The sequence below is a fragment of the Parasteatoda tepidariorum genome, chromosome 3, assembly GCF_982258835.1.
Source record: "Parasteatoda tepidariorum strain Cologne lab strain chromosome 3, Ptep-v5.0, whole genome shotgun sequence".
NCBI lineage: Eukaryota > Metazoa > Arthropoda > Arachnida > Araneae > Theridiidae > Parasteatoda > Parasteatoda tepidariorum.
Window position 1 is genome coordinate 69,470,704 of NC_141757.1, and position 19,359 is coordinate 69,490,062.

The 19,359-nt window shown below is 27.9% G+C and overlaps 1 protein-coding gene across 1 annotated transcript in view; it reads left to right on the forward strand.

Moving 5' to 3' along the window:
• The first annotated feature begins 2,603 nt into the window (after positions 1-2,603).
• ex (FERM domain containing expanded) overlaps positions 2,604-19,359 on the forward strand; it is a 71,128-nt gene continuing 54,372 nt past the window's right edge. The window contains exon 1 of the mRNA XM_087159508.1: positions 2,604-3,526. The gene's annotated coding sequence lies outside the window, so the exon portion shown is untranslated. The remainder of the gene's footprint in view (positions 3,527-19,359) is intronic.

The following is a 19,359-nucleotide window of genomic DNA, read 5'->3' on the forward strand; positions in this document are numbered from 1 at the left end:
TACATACTAATTAACTGTAAAATTACCTTACTATACAGTAAGGTAATTTTACAACAAAACATTTTCTCCGTGTATGAATTTGATAAATAAATATTATAATTTAGGGCAGTATTTTTTTAGTAAGTCTAATTTTACACCGTTTCAATTATTTAGCTAAAATTACCAGTATAATTTAAAATAATACTATATCGACGCATATTCTACAGCTTTTTTCTCAAACATCTAAAAAATTTTAAATCTGAAGCCATAATTTTTGTAGTCAGATAATTTCAAATTTAACTGTTGATTTTAATTTTGACCCCCTCATTTTATGGAGAATGTAAGCATTTTAATGGCATCATGATTAATTTTCTTTAATGAGATAAAATTTAGTGAGATAAAATTACCTTTTCTCAAGAGGAAAAGTATGTTATTAATTTTTATTTTTATTAATTTTAATTTCATTTGGTAAATGTGGTGAAACTATGTAATTTTTCATGATACCTTAGAGCATGGCATGTAAACCATTTATTTGGTGGAATTCGCTTTCAGTTTTATATTTCTTACTAAATGTGTGGTAAAAAGAACTATAATTTTGAAAATCAGAATTTCCAGTAAACCTTTCCCATATGAATAGAAAATGTAAAAGGTTTAAATACCGTATATTTTAGTTTTATTTAGCAAACATTATGTTTTTTTAATTTTTTTTATTTATTTATTATTTTTTTTAACCAGAAATGTCATTATCATACAGAACGGTAATTTTAATAGAATGTTTTTCTCCATGTAGAATAAATTCATGTTACTACTCAGTAAAAGTATGGTTTCGAAAATAAACAGCGCAAAATCGGTGAATATAGAAACATAAAATCGTGGAAGAAAAATTTATGAATTGTAAAAATGACCTGGTGCTAAATATTCAACGCATATTAAATAGTGCTGAGATGTTACACAGTTGAATTGTTTGACAGGGGGAAAAACAACAACTTGATGGAGTAAGTTAATTTCGTTTCCTTACGTAAGTTGTGAATCTGATACAGAGCTAATTTTACAGAGTGCTTGTTTGAAAAATTAAGGCTGACCTTAGTTATATCAAACTTTTCTCAAATTCTGCCACTAAATATTAAAATAAAGGTTTTTCGCAATAAATAACTCATTTTAATCTTCTTTTAGCTAGAGTCTCTGTTACTCTGCCAAAGGATATTTGTATAATAAGAATAATTGTGTAAAAATAGCTAAGGTCCTTTTTCTTTTTTTCTTATTTTTTTTTCCGAAAAAGAAAGCTTTACAATTGAATAAGCATTTTTATGACATTAAGATTTTTTTCAGCAAAATCATTTTCATATCCGAGAAGAAAAATAAATTGAGAGAATTTAAAAGTTTTAAAAAAGATAAATTTCCTCCGTTCAAATAAAATCGATAAAATTGAAATACTGTTTTATATCAATTTTAATGTGTTCAATAAAGTTTGTATAATATATCTAATGTAGATTCAATAATCACCATGAAATCCAAGTATTTTTAGGCAATTTTAGTAATTTTAATTGTATTTCATCAAATAAAATAAATAAAATATTTTAAATTAATAAAAAAATCAAAATCTAAAATCAGTAGTGGGAATTGTACTATTTTTTGTATGCTATAATATCTGTAAGTATTGCAATTTTGCTTCTAATCTTTTGAAATAGGACACTTTCAGAAAACAAACAAACACAGAAAAAATACTCAATAAATTTAAATATTTCGAACAGCCTCGGCTTGTTTCATAAAATCAACTAATCAATATTTATAAACAATTAATCAAGATCAATATTTTTAATTATGAAAAAATAGATAACAATAACAATTATTATTAAATAAAATATGAAATAACAATGCAATGGTACATTAATGTATTCGAATAAATTCAACTTAAGTATGGTTTATTCGATTTGATGTAAATAGTTTGTTTCAAAAGTAGTTAATTGATAAATAATTTTATGAATCTCTATAAGAATATTTTTTCGTGGGTGTTCGAGGTGTCGTTGCTTATAATAGTTTTGCTTTTGGATCATGTCGAAATAGGACACATTCATGAAGTAAACAAATAGGAAGTAGTTAGCAGAAAATTTTCGATAGAAAAACATAAATATAAAACCTTTTGTTGCACAGGCTTTAGGCATTTTCAATCAATTTCAATATGTTTAATTAAATTTAATGAAACTTAATTAAATTAAATATTTTAAAATAATTCAATAAAATTTTAACGTACTCCATTAAATTCGATAATATTTCTAATTGTAATCAATTCAACTTTTAGTTATTCAATTCAAAATATTGTAAGATTATTGTTTCGAGATTAGTTAAAGGGTAAGTTATCTTATACATGGTACTACAAAACAATATTAAATTGTATTTGTATGTTGATATATTCGTTTTTGAATAGTAATTTTGCTTCTAGATTGTTTTGAAATAGGACGCGTTCATAAAGGAGTATATATATTAAAAGATTCTCTAGTAGAACGGCGAAGGATGTTTTTGCGACAAATACCAAAAATGCCTTGCGGTCCAGAAAGCCGCAGAACAAGTCAAAAATGAAGCTCCAGAGAGAGAAAACAAAATATGGCCCGGAGCATAAAATTTGTGATTGGAGTCACACACAGAATGAAGGTAGGAAGTTAAGTTTTTTTTTTTCTTGAAAAGATAGAGGTGGAGCTTAGGAGCATTTGTGAAGGTCGACTTGTTGTAGGGCATGCGATTTCTAGCTAGCATGCTGACTGCCTTAACTATGTGGACAAGCCACATATTTGTAGCTTCTAAAAGTGACTTAGCAATTCCGATTTCGTCGTATCGTTCTTGAATCCACTGCCTCGCACCTGCCTTGTTTTTTCCTCTCTGTAGATCTTTCGTAACCACCTGTATATGCCTTCCTCAATCTCCTTTATCCCCTTGATGATGTTGTTGTTATTTGGGATTATTGCGCAATAATCCCTCGACGTCGCGTTCCATCTATTCTATTACGTTAGTCGTCTGTTTCATCGTTTTCATTTCACAGACAAAAATGTGAGATTATCGCTTGCATTTTATTATTCTTATTTTTTATGAAATATAGCTGCGGTCTGATTTTAGATTTTATTTTGTGACATTTCCTATTTATTACTTTATCCTGATTTTTTATTGTTCGTAAAATAGAGATATGATAGAAAAGATTAGGTTAATCTTTTATTGCTTAAAAGGATAATCGTTTGTAGGGAAATAACATTTTTAAAAGCCGAAATTCAAAAAGATTCCACAGATTTTTTCGCTTTTTTCTTTTCTTCTTTTTCTTTCAATTTTTTTTCTTTCTTAGTTTTGTTTAAAGCTTATATTCATAAACTATTTTTTGACACCGTAGTCTTTGGAATGCAGCCTAACACGTTCTAAACTTTTATCTCAATGGATTAAATTTGATATAATTATATAATTATAAAAATTTATTTGCAAAATGAAGTGATGAAGGAAAACTAACTCTTTAGTAAAGACCTTTGGATTATTTCATTTATGATTCAAGATTCATTTATTGATAAAAGTAAGTAATTTTAAATTGCTCCTTTAACCTTATTGTATATTGTTCTTTCTAATTGTTCTTAATCTTCTATTTTTTAGTTTTGTATAGCGTATTTTATAGCTTCAAATATTGAATTATTTTCTTCTTTAAACCATTATTATCTGAATTTACTTGAAAGAACATCTTTGAACATATTTTAAGGGTTAAAAATTGTAAAAAAAATTACTTCGTAGTTCGAACAAATTTACAATTGCTCAAATATATTCATAGATCATAAAATATGAATTACTAAAAAACGAAATAGGTAGCTAGGATTTTCAAGATCTGAAGTTTTAACACATAGAAAGAGATATCTAATTTTAGTTCATTTACTTTTTTTCCATGACTTGTCAGCATAACTGTATGTAATACAATGCAGGTTTTTAATTTTTTTAAAATTTTTTAAAATAGGTTTAAAGTATTTGTTTTTAAGAACAAAGTTTGCAAAATCAAAAAGAATAGTAATTTCAAGCTGTAAAATTTAAAATTAGTTTTAGAATTATTTTATTTTGTTGAAACCTAGAACTATTGCTCTATAAAGCATAGTAATGTATATAAAGAGCTTGAAACAATATTGCGCCAATATGTAGGCAACATCTAGGCCAGACTAATAGGAGAGCAAACTTTTGGGGGGAAAAAAAAACAATTTCCATATAGGTAATAGTATTTTCTGTGTATGATGTTATAATAAAATTTTGGAAATTTTTTTAAAGTAATACCAATCTAGGAACATTACCAAGGAACAGTTTACTGTAAAAATAGTCACCATTGAGGAAATTCTATGACTTTTAATTAAATTGGCCTGAGCCCTTCGTCTGTTCTCGCTTTCCTCTTTTTATTTTCTTTCTTTTGTCAAAACATTCTTTTAGTTCGCTCTGAATCGTACGGAAAGTCATATACTTCCAATAACTTTTCGATTGTAATCTAATCAAAGAATTACGCGCGAAAACAATTTTCTTTTAAAATTCAAATATCTCATATGGAAAAGTTTCGAATCTCGTATTTATCTTAAATTTTCCAGGATATTTTTCTACATCTAAATTTTGTTGCATTTAAAATTCTTTTATTATGAATTTCATTTTTTCCTGAGGCATAATGAGTAGCTTTTGAGCTTCTTTTTTGATCGTCACATGATTAAGCAATAAATCAGGCACGTTTTTCCCCCCAAAAGTTTTATTATTATACATTATTTATAATTATTATTATTTTGATGAAATATATCTGCGGTTTAATTAAAAAACAACTAATCAGAATCTAAGAAATATACAGTTCACCTTCCACTGAGGTGACCCATGTTCGAATTATGATGATGGTTAATCGATTTGTATGTTGCTGCCTTCTGTGTTTACGCAAAATGCCCCTAGGGGTAGACGTATTGTGGGATTTAATTTCCCTTCCATCGAACTAGCCATAGGAAATTTTTGTGGTTTTAATCTTCCTGTAACGCAACTGTTAGTTTTACCAAAAAGTCCTCCGTGAAGGCGAATCAACTGTATGCTTGATAGTAGTTTCCTTTTCTTTTGGTTTGGATTGAAAGTCACAAAGCTACAGAGTTGAAAACAGAGATTTCTGCTTTTTTTACGGATTAAAGTTTTTTTTTATATATACTAGACGCATTTTTTTATCTAAGTATTTTTCATGTAAATTTAATTTTTCATGAAACATTGACACAGATTTTTTTTGTCCTTAAATTTTGAACAGGAAACAAAAAGCAATGCTTAATATAAATGTAAAATTAATATTTAATATCGTTTGTTAGAGAGTTCTTGGTAACTAAAAGATATGGAGCATTATTAGCAAAATATCAAACGTGTTTGTTATGCTTGTTTGTAATATGATAGAAAATGAAAAAAAAAAAAAAAAGATTTCTTACTCATATTTTCAATTATTTTTCACATGCAGTTAGTTATAAAACTGAATTTATTATTTTGATCTGTTTTATCTTTAGCAACAATGCCTTTTCGTCAATATTATGGCTTTTTAAATTAAAGTGAATGAATGAACTTTAACTAAAATATATTAAAAAGAGTTTTTCGCATTTTATTTGCAAAAAAATTATTTCCAAAGGAATTTCATCGATTTTTTTTAATGATTTGAAAGATTATATTATTGTTTCATGCTTATTGTGAGTGATATTTATTATAACTCCCCTAAAAATTTTAAATTCCTTTGAAACCAATTCCCTACTCCTACAGATTTACTGAGTCCCTTCATTTTATTTCAAATACTGGAGCGTTTGTGGAGAGGGATTACTATATATATTTAACTTCTTACATTAATTTCTTGACATTATTGAGCCACACACATTCAGATGTTTAAAAATTAATTTCTAACAGTGTTATTGTACACAGAACGTTAATATTTATTTAATAAAGAATTGTATTTTTATAAAGAATTGTTTTTTTTTTTATTTTATAAATCAATGAAATTTCATTACAATAGCTGCTGACCTTTATTTGCCCTTGGTTTACTGCGATAAATGAATTTCTAGAAAGGTAATACCGTGATATGTAATGAAAACTTAAAACTGATAGTAATATGTAATCAAATACTAATTTAATAAGCAGAAGTAGTAAAATGAACATATTTAGCATCTATTGGTCTGGTTAGACAGAACCTTAGCCAAAGTCAATTAATAGCATATGTCATTTATCATTTTTCATGACTATGGTGCATGTTCAATTATTTATCGCGTTTTATGCGAGGTTATTTTTTTAAGATTTAACTCATTATTTAGTACCCTCACCTGGTTATTTTTAAGATTGCTTATTTTTAAATTACAGTGGGACTTACTGCATATAATTATCTCTCAGCGTCACTGTGGCAAAATTTATACTATCAATGTTTCCTGACGTATAAATACAATAAAGGAGGAATAGAATAAGGAAATGAAAGAAATGAATCAACGTATCCGCGAATTGGCTTTTTAGTGAATGCGCGTAGTTAGTTGTATTTGTGAATCGTTGTACTAAACTAGTGAATGGGCGAATCATTTAACAAATTGATATAAAAACTTCTAAAACAATAACTTTTGATGGAACAAGTATTGTTTTTTATTCTCATTTATTTATTTACTTTATTTTTCTTTCATTCATTTTTAGCCAAGATTAAATGCATCGTCACAAACTGGGAAAGAATAATTATAATTTATAAGGAATACTTGACGAAACAAATTTTTTTTTATTTTTTACTTTAAGAAAATATTATTTTTTTAAAAAAAGGAATCTAAAATATAGTTTTTGTTTCGATGAGAGGAGTAATAAGAGGCATCAATGATAGGAATCCCTCAAAAGTGTAAGGAATATCAAACTAGGTCTTCTCAATTAATGATGAGGACGAGTTAATGCTAGAAGTGATAATAAGTGAAAATATTTGAAGAAATGGGCAAAAAGTAACCGTTTCCGGACCAGTAGATCGCGTGACAAATGCCAAAATACTTAAATTTTAGATTTTTAACAAGGAAATAAAATTTCTATTTTTCAATATTTTGAAACTTTTAGGTTGGCAGTTCTTGCATTAAACAATAGAAATATGACTCATTACATAAAAGCAGCCTTACATTTATGCAAAAAATATGTTTACATTATAATTAGAATATTTAATTTTTATACATTCTACAACCATAAAGACGAATTCACTTTTTGTTCATAATTACTTATGAAAATGCGACATGTCTATAAGCATCCGTAATTTCTGGTTCTTACTAGCTCCTTAATGATTTCCTTTACTACGGAGGTAAGGAAAGACCCGAATTTAAATTTTAAACATTTCGGCTATTTATTGCAAATCTCATTGTAAACGTCTTCTTACTACTTTTCATGCATATAACTGGAAATAAATAAATTATAGATAAAATTTATTTGTAGATCCCGATTTATAAATCTGCGAAGTAAGGAAACAGCAAAATGAGGGTTGAAAGAATTAGAATGCCAATAAATCAATGAGCGAATCAATAACTAAGGAAAAGGGTAGTGAATCAATTAATTCGTTAATTTGCAGATTCATTCAGTCATGGATTTATTAATACGCTACTCTTCGATCATTAATTGTTTCATTAGTATGTTAAGTTACTCATTCCTTGTTTCATTGTTGTCAAATTCGATAATTTTTTGAAAAACTGATTAATCGCTTCCCTGACTCGCGGATTCATTGGCTTTTTGATTCGTCAATTCAAAATCATTGATTGGTTCCTTGACTAATTGAATTGCATATTCGTCAATATGCTCATATATTCATTCGTTGATTTATCGATTTTCTCCTTTATTGATTTATTTTCAGATTTATTTGAGCAATTCAATTTCTTGCTGTTGCACGAGTATTGTTGTGTACTGTTGTATGAACAGGTTTTAATATAGTGATAAGTGCCAGAAATGAAACTTTGATTCGGGTCTTTCCTAACTTCCATTGCAAGAACGCGAAATAACTATTGCAGGTGCTCCAATTAGACGCTTTGCAATTTTATTAGTAATTAAGAAAGGATTTTGTCTATTTTCAAATGCATAAAATATAAACTATATTTCTTCGCTTGGATTGTGATTTCCCTTGTAACTCTTGACACATTTATACATGTTTGAATTAAAAATGCGTACAAGAATGGTATTCTGCTGAGCCTTGTAAAGTAAAAGTCTCATTAATTAAAATTCCTCTTTGAAAGGTGACGTATTAGTAAATTCCTTTTCTTTGCGTGGGCTAACGTAAATTCGGGCTTTAATCAATGTATAATGTAATCAAAAGAATTTGATGCCGACGGTCTCCTGCAGGCTGCATCGAAGGATCTTACGAACGCAGTCAAGGTAACGCGAATGTGGGCATACAGCCTTCGAACTCATTTTGCAACTTCATCAGTCAAAACGTGTTAACGGGTCACTAATGACCCTTGCAAAGAGTTCTTTTGGAAGAAAAAAAAATAAAGCTTCATGATATAACTTCTTACAATCAAATAATTTATTTATTAAAATTTTAACGATGGTTTAATATTTATGTTACAACATCCTATTATCAGAGTATCATTAAATTTTGCAATTTTTACTTTTCTGATGAAATTACATAGCTACAACTTAATAGTATATAATATGTTGAGTAACTTATTTACTGTAAATCAAGATATTAATTAAGTCGTTTAAGATTTTTGATAAATTTTTTTACATTGAATTGATATAGAACACATTTATCTCCATTTAATTATTTGAAACGCATTTACACATTAAAAGGTAAACTTATCGTTAATTATTAATAATAAAAAAATAATTATATATAAATAAAATAAAAAGACAAAATAAAAAAAAATCCTCATGTAAGCAAAAGTTAGAGGAGCTGAAAAATTTAAATATGAAGGATCTCTGTTAAATCATTCTGATTCAAAAAATATTGTTTGAGAATGTTATTAACTTACTTAGTTTCAACTATGATGATTTTTTATTAATTAATTCCATGATTCCTTTAAGATTTAACGTATGAAACACATTGTTAAAACATATAGTCTTATTTCTATCACCTATCTTGGAAAAAGTGATTATCAACGGGCCACTTATCAAATCAGGAAAATCTTACTTAAAATATTCAATTTTGGCAATTTCATACTTTTGTACACGTTGATATTAATATTACTTTCCGTACACCACATAATTAAATATAGACTTAGCAATTATAAAAGGTTAAGTAAATATTGGAAAAATAAACATAAGTGTCATCGGTCCAATTAAGGAAACAGGTTGCTTCCAGTGAGCCATGCAGTTTCTGTGAATGGGTTGTTTGTAATTTTATTTTTTCAATGCAGTATCAAATGTAAATTGTATTTAAAACTGTTATGAACATGATTTGTAAAAGTAGGATGCTGATTAAGATCACATACATTAAAACATATTATGATTTGCAACATTTAGAAAAAATAAATCAGATCATTTTCTAATTATAGATTTAATTACACTTGTGTTATGTTTTCAATAAACCAGATACAGCGATACTTTGGAGTAAAACTCGAAAACTTAGAAACTATTAGTCTCGATTTGTTTTCAAAAATTGGAAAAACCACCTTATTCGTAGCAATTCAACGTGGCTCATTAAAGGCAACTGTAATATTTCCGTGACTTCAGTTATAACTAAATAAACAACTGCTGTTAAGCTACGAGTGAACAATGCTGATTTAACACAGTTTTAAGCATTATCAGTAAAAACTAAAACATTATTGACGTTAACCGCATTTGTTGAAATTGAAAAATTAGTAGAAAAGTACAAAAGTCTTATCTTCTTGAATTGTAAATTAAATCATGGCCAAGTAGAGGATTTTTCGATTTCGTTAAATACAGTCAAGAGATAGAAGCTGATGCTAATACTGCACTATTTACCTTCTCTTGTGTAAGGCATACCACAAAAAACAATGAAACTGCTACATTATTATTTACATATAGTTACGTGTAGTTTTATATGAATCTAAATATTTTAATTCATTGAATATTTTAATACTGTTTTACAATTTATATATATTATATTACATGCGTAATAGTATATTACATACATAATAGTATATTACATGCGTATTAATTTTTAATAAATTTATGATAGTAATTGAAGATTCTGAGAATAGTAATGGACTTGCATACTTCATGATAGGTATGAAGGTTGAAAAATAACCTATGACCGCACTAATGGACTTGCGTTCTATCATGAATGGTACGAAGGTTTAAAAACCACCTCTCTCATTAAAATTTAATTCAACTCTTGAATATTTTAATTTAAGATATCTATTACTGTTAAGTCTGTTTTACAGTTGATAATTTCATGCAGAGCTTGAGGCAATATAATGATATAACCTGTATTTTCGAATTGTGCACAACAACGTTTTTTAAAAAAGTGTTTTTGGAGAAAATCACAATAAGCAGTCAATTTCTTTGTAAACTATAAAATGTTTCCATGTATCGCGCTTTTATTAAGTGAATATTCAGGAAGCTTTCAAAGCACGAGGATGGTAACTATAGTGAAAAATAAGTGCAAAGTAAAAATGCCGTATTTGGAAAAAGTGTGGCTTAGCACTATGCTAACTCAAGCTCTTTATCTCTACGAAATCAAACCTGAACGAAAGCCGAAAAAACGAACAAATCGAAAATCTCTTTTTTTGTGTGACAAATTCTGATTTTTAATATTTGAAATGGAAAGAAAAAAAAAATTTCAGCCACAATTATGTGATTATGGATCAGCATTGATGAGTATAGCCAGGAGAAAAGTCGAAATCCAATCCTTTTAATGTTCTCCCCCCCCCCCTTTTGATTCACGTTATTTATTCCGTTGATGGGGATTTATCGAATAAATTGCGTAAATCAAAAGCCTTTTCTTCACACAATAAAGAATGTTTATCGAAAGAAAAGTTTATGCAAAAAATAGTCTTTCGTATTTTTTTATGTTAATTTGATTTACGAATGTTAAAAAGAAAAGCGAAATATAAGGTATACAAGATTTTACATCCTTTTGAGCTGCGTATTTTTAAAAGACACAATATAAATTTTAAAAGAAATTGGATGAAAATTTCCTGTGATGTAAAAATTTTTTTTGCTTTGTTCATTATAAAACTATTTCATATTTTTATGTTTTACAAAGTTTCCATAATTATTAAATTAATAACTGAACTATTTTTCTGCAGACAATTGTCTTTGGATAACAAGTTATATAACTGTGTGCTTGAAGCATTTGACTAACGCTGGAATTTCTAAAAACATAGTGAAAAGCAAAATAGTGAAAATTTCATTATCGGAAGGTAAATTTCTAACCGTTTTTTTGACTAAATTGTTACTGTCACTAAAAAGATTTATCTCGATGGATCTTAATTTCAAATCGAAGTATAAATGAATCTTTTCTGGAAAACGATGCACAGAAACTCCATACAGGCTTCAATCTAAAATTGTCATAATCAAGGCATATTATTGATTCGAACCAGTTATAAGTTTAATTTCATTTATTTATTTTGCTTCACAAGGCACTCTATTACACTAGATCAAAAAATTAAAAAAACTGTAGTATTACTAAAAAGTCTCTCGGAAACTGGGAATCCACGTGTTTCTCTACTAATCCACACAGTTTCTTTTCAAAAAGTATTACAGAATTAAACTTAATTAACACTAGGTTGCTTAAAGGAAGTCATTTTGACTGCTTTTTCATTTGCAAAAAATGTACAAATAATAATGCATAAATTAATATTTTCTTTCCAAGTGAAGTAATATTTTTATTCTTAATATTTACTAATAACTTGTTATATAACTGTAAATAATATAAAAAATATTAAAAATTAATTCTACAAATTTCTTTACGTATTAGATGTTCTTTCACAATGCAGTCATTTCGACTGCTTTTGGGCAATATAGATAGTACAGAACCCGTTATCCGGAAATCAGAAAACCGGAAAACCAAATAACCGGAACGAAATTCGATAAATTTTCCCGCCATTTTTGAAAAGACAAATGTTTTTCTCCTCATAAGATTTCAAGATTTTTCTTTCTTTTTTGAAAGATGTTAACCTTACCATCATTTTGGAAACAATCATTAGTGTATTACTTCATCGTTTTTTCTTCTTCTCAATATATATATGTTTTTAGTTGAATTTGACAATAAAAAAAACGGCTTTTTGTAGCGATTCAGAAAACCGGAAAAATCAGTTATCCGGAATAGCGATGGTCCCGATCGTTCCGGATAATCGGTTCCCTACTGTACTAAGTTTCCGTCTTTCTAGTGTTAAGAACACATAGATTTCCTTTGTTAGCATATCGAAAAACTGTTATCGCTTTCCTTGTATGTTTACTAAAAAGCCTTTAGTACTTTTACTAAGGAGTGTTTAGTAAATATATAAGAAAAACACCAGTAACTCTACTTAGAAACCCTTAGTAAATCGTAAAAATCTTCAATAGGAAAAAATAATAATAATATGCAAATTTATTTTATTCATTGGTACACATACATAGGCAGGTTTGTGTACTCAATTACTTAAGTACGGGTTACAAGACTTTGTCAAGTGGGAAAACAGATAACACAATTCAGAAAAAGACAGAGCTAATATACTGAAGAGTTGAGACGGGATTAGAACCCGCTACCTCAATGCTACAAGAGCGTCTGGTGGGAGATATAACGGGCACAGGGAGGTCCCTACTATATGAAATATTGAAAACAATATACAAAAACGTTTTCGCCTTTTGGAAGTTAAATCTGAAAAGATAAGTAGTCTGTAATGCTATTAAGCAATTTCTAGTAAATTTATGCAAACTTTTTGAACCAAAAAGAAAAAAGAGCATTTTGTCTATAACTTTTACTGCTCGAAAGTTTCAAAGGCGCGTCAGTTGTAAAACGACTTTATTTATTCAAAGAGTAACATTTTTACGGAATTACTGTCATAATAGCACCCATGGTTATGTAACATTGTTATTTTTTTTAAAGAAAAAGAACGTCTGACTTGGAATTGATTGTCAATGTATTAGTCATAGCGACGTTAAAGCCTATTTTACATATTATTCACCTTTCGGTATGTCGTAAACACTCTCGAGCTACGAGATTTCGAAAAAAAAAAATATTATTCTAGACAGGCGTTACCGAAGCGTGAATGCTAATTATAAAAAAAAATATTAAAACAAATCCGTTTTCTTAAAAAAAAAAAAAAGCATTGCAAGGTGCATACCCGCAGACTTTGTACTGAATGAACCCTCTGAGATAGGTTATGACTAATTTTAAGATATTTGGGTGGGTATTGAAAATTTTCTTTTTGGGAGGAGTGATTACTTTTTTGGATCACGCCTACTCGACAGAAGGAAAAAAAAAATTAAGAAAAAATATTATTTTGGTTGAGTGATCGGAAGTTCGACAAACCCAACAGAATCGGAAAGTTCAAACGGACATTGACAATAAGTTCTAAGAAAACATGGAAGAAATTCATTAGCTTTCATATTCATGTCCTCTGAAGGTTACATGTTTTTAATGGCAGCACTCATTTTTTTATGTACCTATTAATGGGAACTGTGGCTTTGAAATGAATATTTTCAAAGTAGTATGGGAAATGTGGTACACCATTGTGATTGTCAGAAGTGGTGCTAGGCATTAAACTATGTATGAAGAGCTGTGATTGCGGAATACCCTGTATAGCAATATATTGTAAGTTGTGTAAATTTTTAAAGATCATAAAATACAGAGTTTTACTATTATTTTAACGTTAGAAGACTGAATATGCAAGAAAGATTATCAGGCAGTTGTTTTAATAGTTTACAATGAAAGTAAAGTGTCTAAAATGATAAGAATTATTGTTTTGCGATTGTGAACAGTGAGTTTCAATGCTTTGCGATTTTCAAAATCGTCCCCTTCTACTAGTGATTATATCACTAGTATATAGTGACACAGAGACGTTATGTATGATGCATTTTTAAAGTTTATTAGGCCTAGTTTTCTAATTACTGGCGTAATGTCTTTTAACTGCATTATTATTCCTTAGTTATTTTTGTTACTTAGTGCAGACGTTTTTACTCAGTTTTTAAAACTGTGTCCAAGTATTTAAATATTATGCTTAGTTGCTCACTGAGCATAATTTAAAAACAAATTTTTAGTTTTTTTTAACTGCAAAAGTTGCTTAATCTTAAAATAACATTTACAATTTAAAAAAAAATTAAATTTGATTTAAAATTTTGTTGATTTTGCTTAGTTAGATTACTTTCAAATAAAGTAAAATTATTTAGCTTATAAAATGTGTTTTCATTCCTAAAGTTTGTTTAAAAGCAGATATTTTTAATTGTTTATGCAGAAATACTCCCAAAAATAGATATATTCAAGTAATAGTTTTATGTTAGTAAATCTATTTAAGTATATTCTTTTGTCTTTTAAGTATAATTTTTATATAAAATAAAATGTACCATTTACTATTTTTTTGTATTGTGATTATTAGTTTATAAATCGTGTAAAACTTGTAAACAAAATTTGAACTATGTTTTACAAGAAATGTCAATACCTATTTTGCGCTATCTTTAAATGATAAGAATAGGCATTTTAAAATTAAGTAACTATTTTTTCTCAATGTTAACAAATCTTAAATGAAATCCTTGTTTTGGATGTCCAGTACATTTTACGTTACATTTCATTCTGTTGCACACAAACTATTATATTTAGGAACTTGAAATTACTATGGTGTGTAGAAGAATGTATAGGGAGCACAATAAAGTTTAAAAAATTTAACGTTCGAAGCTTAGTTCGAGAATTATGTACAGAGAGAGAATGTATAAGAGAAATTGGATGTTCCCGGATATAAACCTTAGCATTTTTAATGATATTTTTAAAAGTGTTAGGTCTTAATTCACGAAACAAATACCATTTCTTATTTGAATTGTTATAATGACATAAGTCTCATTAAAAAATAAATTACTTGTTATTAATTTCTTTTTATTATGTCTAACATTCTGTATTCTTAACGTTTAAATTTTGTTTTCTTTCAAGAACAATTAAAAAAAATTGAAATCCAGGTAGTCGTCCATTTCTTTACGATTATCAACAAAATGTTGCTACATAAAATAATAATACAATATTTTACTAACAAATGTTCTTCGTTTATGTGAAAAATCTCGACTTTTTTAAGAAAAAATAAAGAGAAATATGAAGCAATTTTGGGGGTTTGTGAGCGTAGTCTTCTAATTTAATAAAAATAATACTTTTAAATATTTCACTAAAATTGAAAATGAAATTTTTTTGTAATCAAAGGGACTTAAAATTTAAAAACTTTTAAAACACTTTTCAACTTAGATTTAAGAATTAAATCACCCTTTTAGAGACCAGCACGCAGGATGCCGGTATTTTTTACCGTAAAATCCATTTTTACCGGAACAAAAAATATGATATAACGTAATTATTACCGTAAAATTACTGAATAACTCTTAATATAACTGTAAAAGTTAGGGTATGATATTTTACGGTAAAAATGGATTTTAAGGTAAAATGGATTTTACGGATGGTGCATCTAAAGTGCTGATACTTGATACCATTAGTTGATCCGGAATTTTTTACAATGTATGAGATAAATATTAAAGTGATAATGTAAATGGAGCCTCAGTGCAGATAAATTTTAAATATATTGAATAACTGAAAACAACATTCTTTTGCAATCTCAAGGAACTTAAAATTTTAAAAGTTTCGAGACACATTTAACGAAAGTTTGAAAGTGATTTAAAACTTAAATCATCTCAAGAAAGTTGTCTTCAACCCTATTATCACACAATACAAAAACCGTAATTCTTATCTGTAACAATACATAAACCATAATTCATCTACATAATATACAACTTTTAAAATCTTATCTTTATTTCAACTAAATGATTATGTCTTTAAAAATCAGACAAATAAAAATAAAATAAAGAAACAAGAAAAATCCCCAAAAGTTGATGTCTCGGAATATTTGACTTAAAAAATGTCATGGTCTAGGTATGCGATAAATGTTTTATCTTAAGCGAGCTGGGTAAAAATCCAGAACCGTGTCGAGATTAATCCTTATTTACAATTGCGGTGCTTGACTTGTCTGCGAAACATGCTGCATATTTCTTGTGGGGAAGGATTTACGGCATTCCAGACCTGCGTCGGCAAATATTTCCAGATACGTGTAAACTTGTGAACAACAATCCCTTTGAGTGACAGATGGCATTACTTCCTGGAAAAGTCATAGAAAATGATGGCAAGCCACTCTTAACAATAATCCTACCTACAAAGATGCAAAAAAACTTTTAAAAAATATTTAAATTTGAGCATGAATAGGAAGTCAATGAGAAGAAACAAAATTTTAAATGGAGATGATGATTGAAAATAACATATAAAGCACACATTAAATAGTAAAAAGGGACAGACAGCTGTTTCGATACTCTTACTAGCACTATGTTAAAAAACAAATTGAAGCGAACCATACGTTCTCACTGAAAATAGGGTAAAATGATATAGAAAAACATCAACCTTAGACCGAGGATCTAAAAAATGTATGAGCGACCAACTTATAAAAAAATTTCTTTAAGAAAAACGGAAAGACATATAAATGTATGGTTTATACAAATGAAAGACATATAAATGCATTCTTCTCAAGAAACCAGTTCATTTATTCTCAGAAAGTTTCAAAGTTAGTTTTTAAAGTTCACAACAGATCACGATGAAAACTTAGGAAATTACGTTTTCTGCGGCGTGTTTGACCATTTTAACATAAATATTTGTATGGGCTACTGCTATTTTAGTCCTCAGATTGCGCCACATTTTTGCTGTAATTCGCGATTAGCTAAAAAGGGCCGTTTTATAGCCTTCTGTTTATGAAATTCTTGAATTATTTTTAAAGTTAGAGGAACGCTCTCCAGTTTTCTAAGTAACCATAAAATTAAACAATGTGTTACCATATAATATAGGCACGCATTAGTATCAGTACCTAGAGACAAAATATTTATTATTTTGAGTTTCGGTACTACTGTAGGTACTTGCTTTCTGTAACGAAACGAACATAACTCTTTGTTATTTGTACTAAAAAAAATATTCAACCAGCGCAGAAAAAAATTCCTTCTAGACTTTTTTTCTCTCTCTCTTTACATACTCTTTATATATATATATATATATATATATATATATATATATATATATATATATATATATATATATATATATATATATATATATATATATATATATATATATATATATATATATATATATATATATATATATATATATATATATATATATATATATATATATATATATATATATATATATATATATATATGGGCTATTGGAGACATTCTGGAAAACATCACTGAGGATGATCCGAAGACATGCCATCACAATTTTCATCCTCTGCAGAGAGGGGATTGCACCCCCGTCGACCTGCACGCGAAGTCAAGCACTTTACGTAGAATAGTTTAACGAGGACCAATACAGCACACCCTCGGTCCCTACGCAGACTGATCCAAGTGGTCACCCACCCGCACACTGACCGCAGTCAGTGATGCTTGACTTTGGTGATCTGCTGGGAACCGTGTCTTAACGATCAGTCCACTGCGGGACCCTTGTCTTCTAGGAGTGGTTCAAAATTACAAGGCTACGGAGTTGAACTCAGGCAATCGTAAACTCAGAATTTGGACTGCTGTTCAACGTCGGTTTAAAAATAATATATATATATATATATATATATATATATATATATATATATATATATATATATATATATATATATATATATATATATATATATATATATATATATATATATATATATATATATATATATATATATATATATATATATATATATATATATATATATATATATATATATATATATATATTAAAAATTTAAACGGGAATTATTGCGACATTGTCTTTCGATAATTCAGAGCTTGAGATATACACAGTTTAGCATAATTGTATCATGATGTCACTTTAAATGGAGATCTAATGACAATCACTGCACACGCTTTTTAAGATTAGCATGCCCTATCTTAAGTGCATTTAAAGAGGGAGAGTGATAGCGATACAATTAATGGGACAAATTTGAAGCTTACATGCTTAGTTAGGATTTCAGCCATGCGTGAATAACGATAATGGGAACTGGTTTTTGTAATGCTCGTTTTGCATTCTTCAGAAAAAGATGCTTTTAAGGATTTTTGATCATTTATTGCTAAGGAAAAAAGCGTAGGCTTTTGCTGCGTACATGCGACATTTATTTCTATTAGTTTTGGGGCGCCAAGAAAGATGTCGCCTAAGATTACTTATCTCCATCTTAACAAAAATTATGATAGCAAAAGTTGAGTCAACATTGCAGAATTTTGAAAGCGTCCTAGATTGTAGAACTGCATGACCACCTTAAATTAAAGTAGTGTTCGTCTACCTTAGAACAAAGATATCTCAACTTGAAGTCAGTTTTAATTTAATGATACTTTATAAAGGGTAAAGCCTTGTCTTTCGAGTAATCGTAGTTTTATTACCCACGCAGCACAAAACGCTTGAGTATGTTTTAGAAATAACCCTTAAAATATAACTTATGTATATTTTCAGTTATGTTTCTGTAATAAACATTGAATTTCAAATTTCAGAAATTTTTTGATTTTTCAGAAACATAAATTTCTTTGTTTTTGCATAAAGCATTAGTTAAAAAAGGAGTTGAAAAATATGCTTACTCTCTGTTTTCTCTTCATATCACCGTAAAAAAAAAAGAAGAAAAAAAAGATGATTGTGGTCATACAGTTCTGTTCTTTTTCATTAGTCATAAAAATCCCACGATGTGATTTTTAGTAAACAAAGAAGATCTTTGACTGCCATCAGCATAAAATTAATAAAAGTTATAAATGTATTGACCTGCAAATCATTTATTTATACCTAATTTAACTGGATTTCCAAGAGATTTAATTTTTATACTTTCTTAATATTATTTCCTGTTTCTATTACCTATTTATAAATTTTCTTTACTACTCAAAATTAAATGCTTAAAACCAATTGTGATGTTCTTTTATTGACTTATAAATTAAATGCATAATTTTGTCTTAATAGTCCACATTTAGGATAACGGTATTTAGTTACAGTTAGGTAAGTTATATTTATTTTTATAATTGATTTTCGGTTAAACTGTGCTCAGTTAATAAATACAATTAAATATGTTTACCTTAATACAACATAACTATTTAAAATTTTATTAGTAATTTAATAAATAATTTAATTAATAATTAATTAAGTTATTTTACATAATTTTTTTTGCAGTATTTCTAAATAGCAAGAAACTTTTTGCGAGTTTTTAAAGTTACCAAAAATTAAATATGAATTAAGGAAAAAAAACACGTATCTGTAAAAAG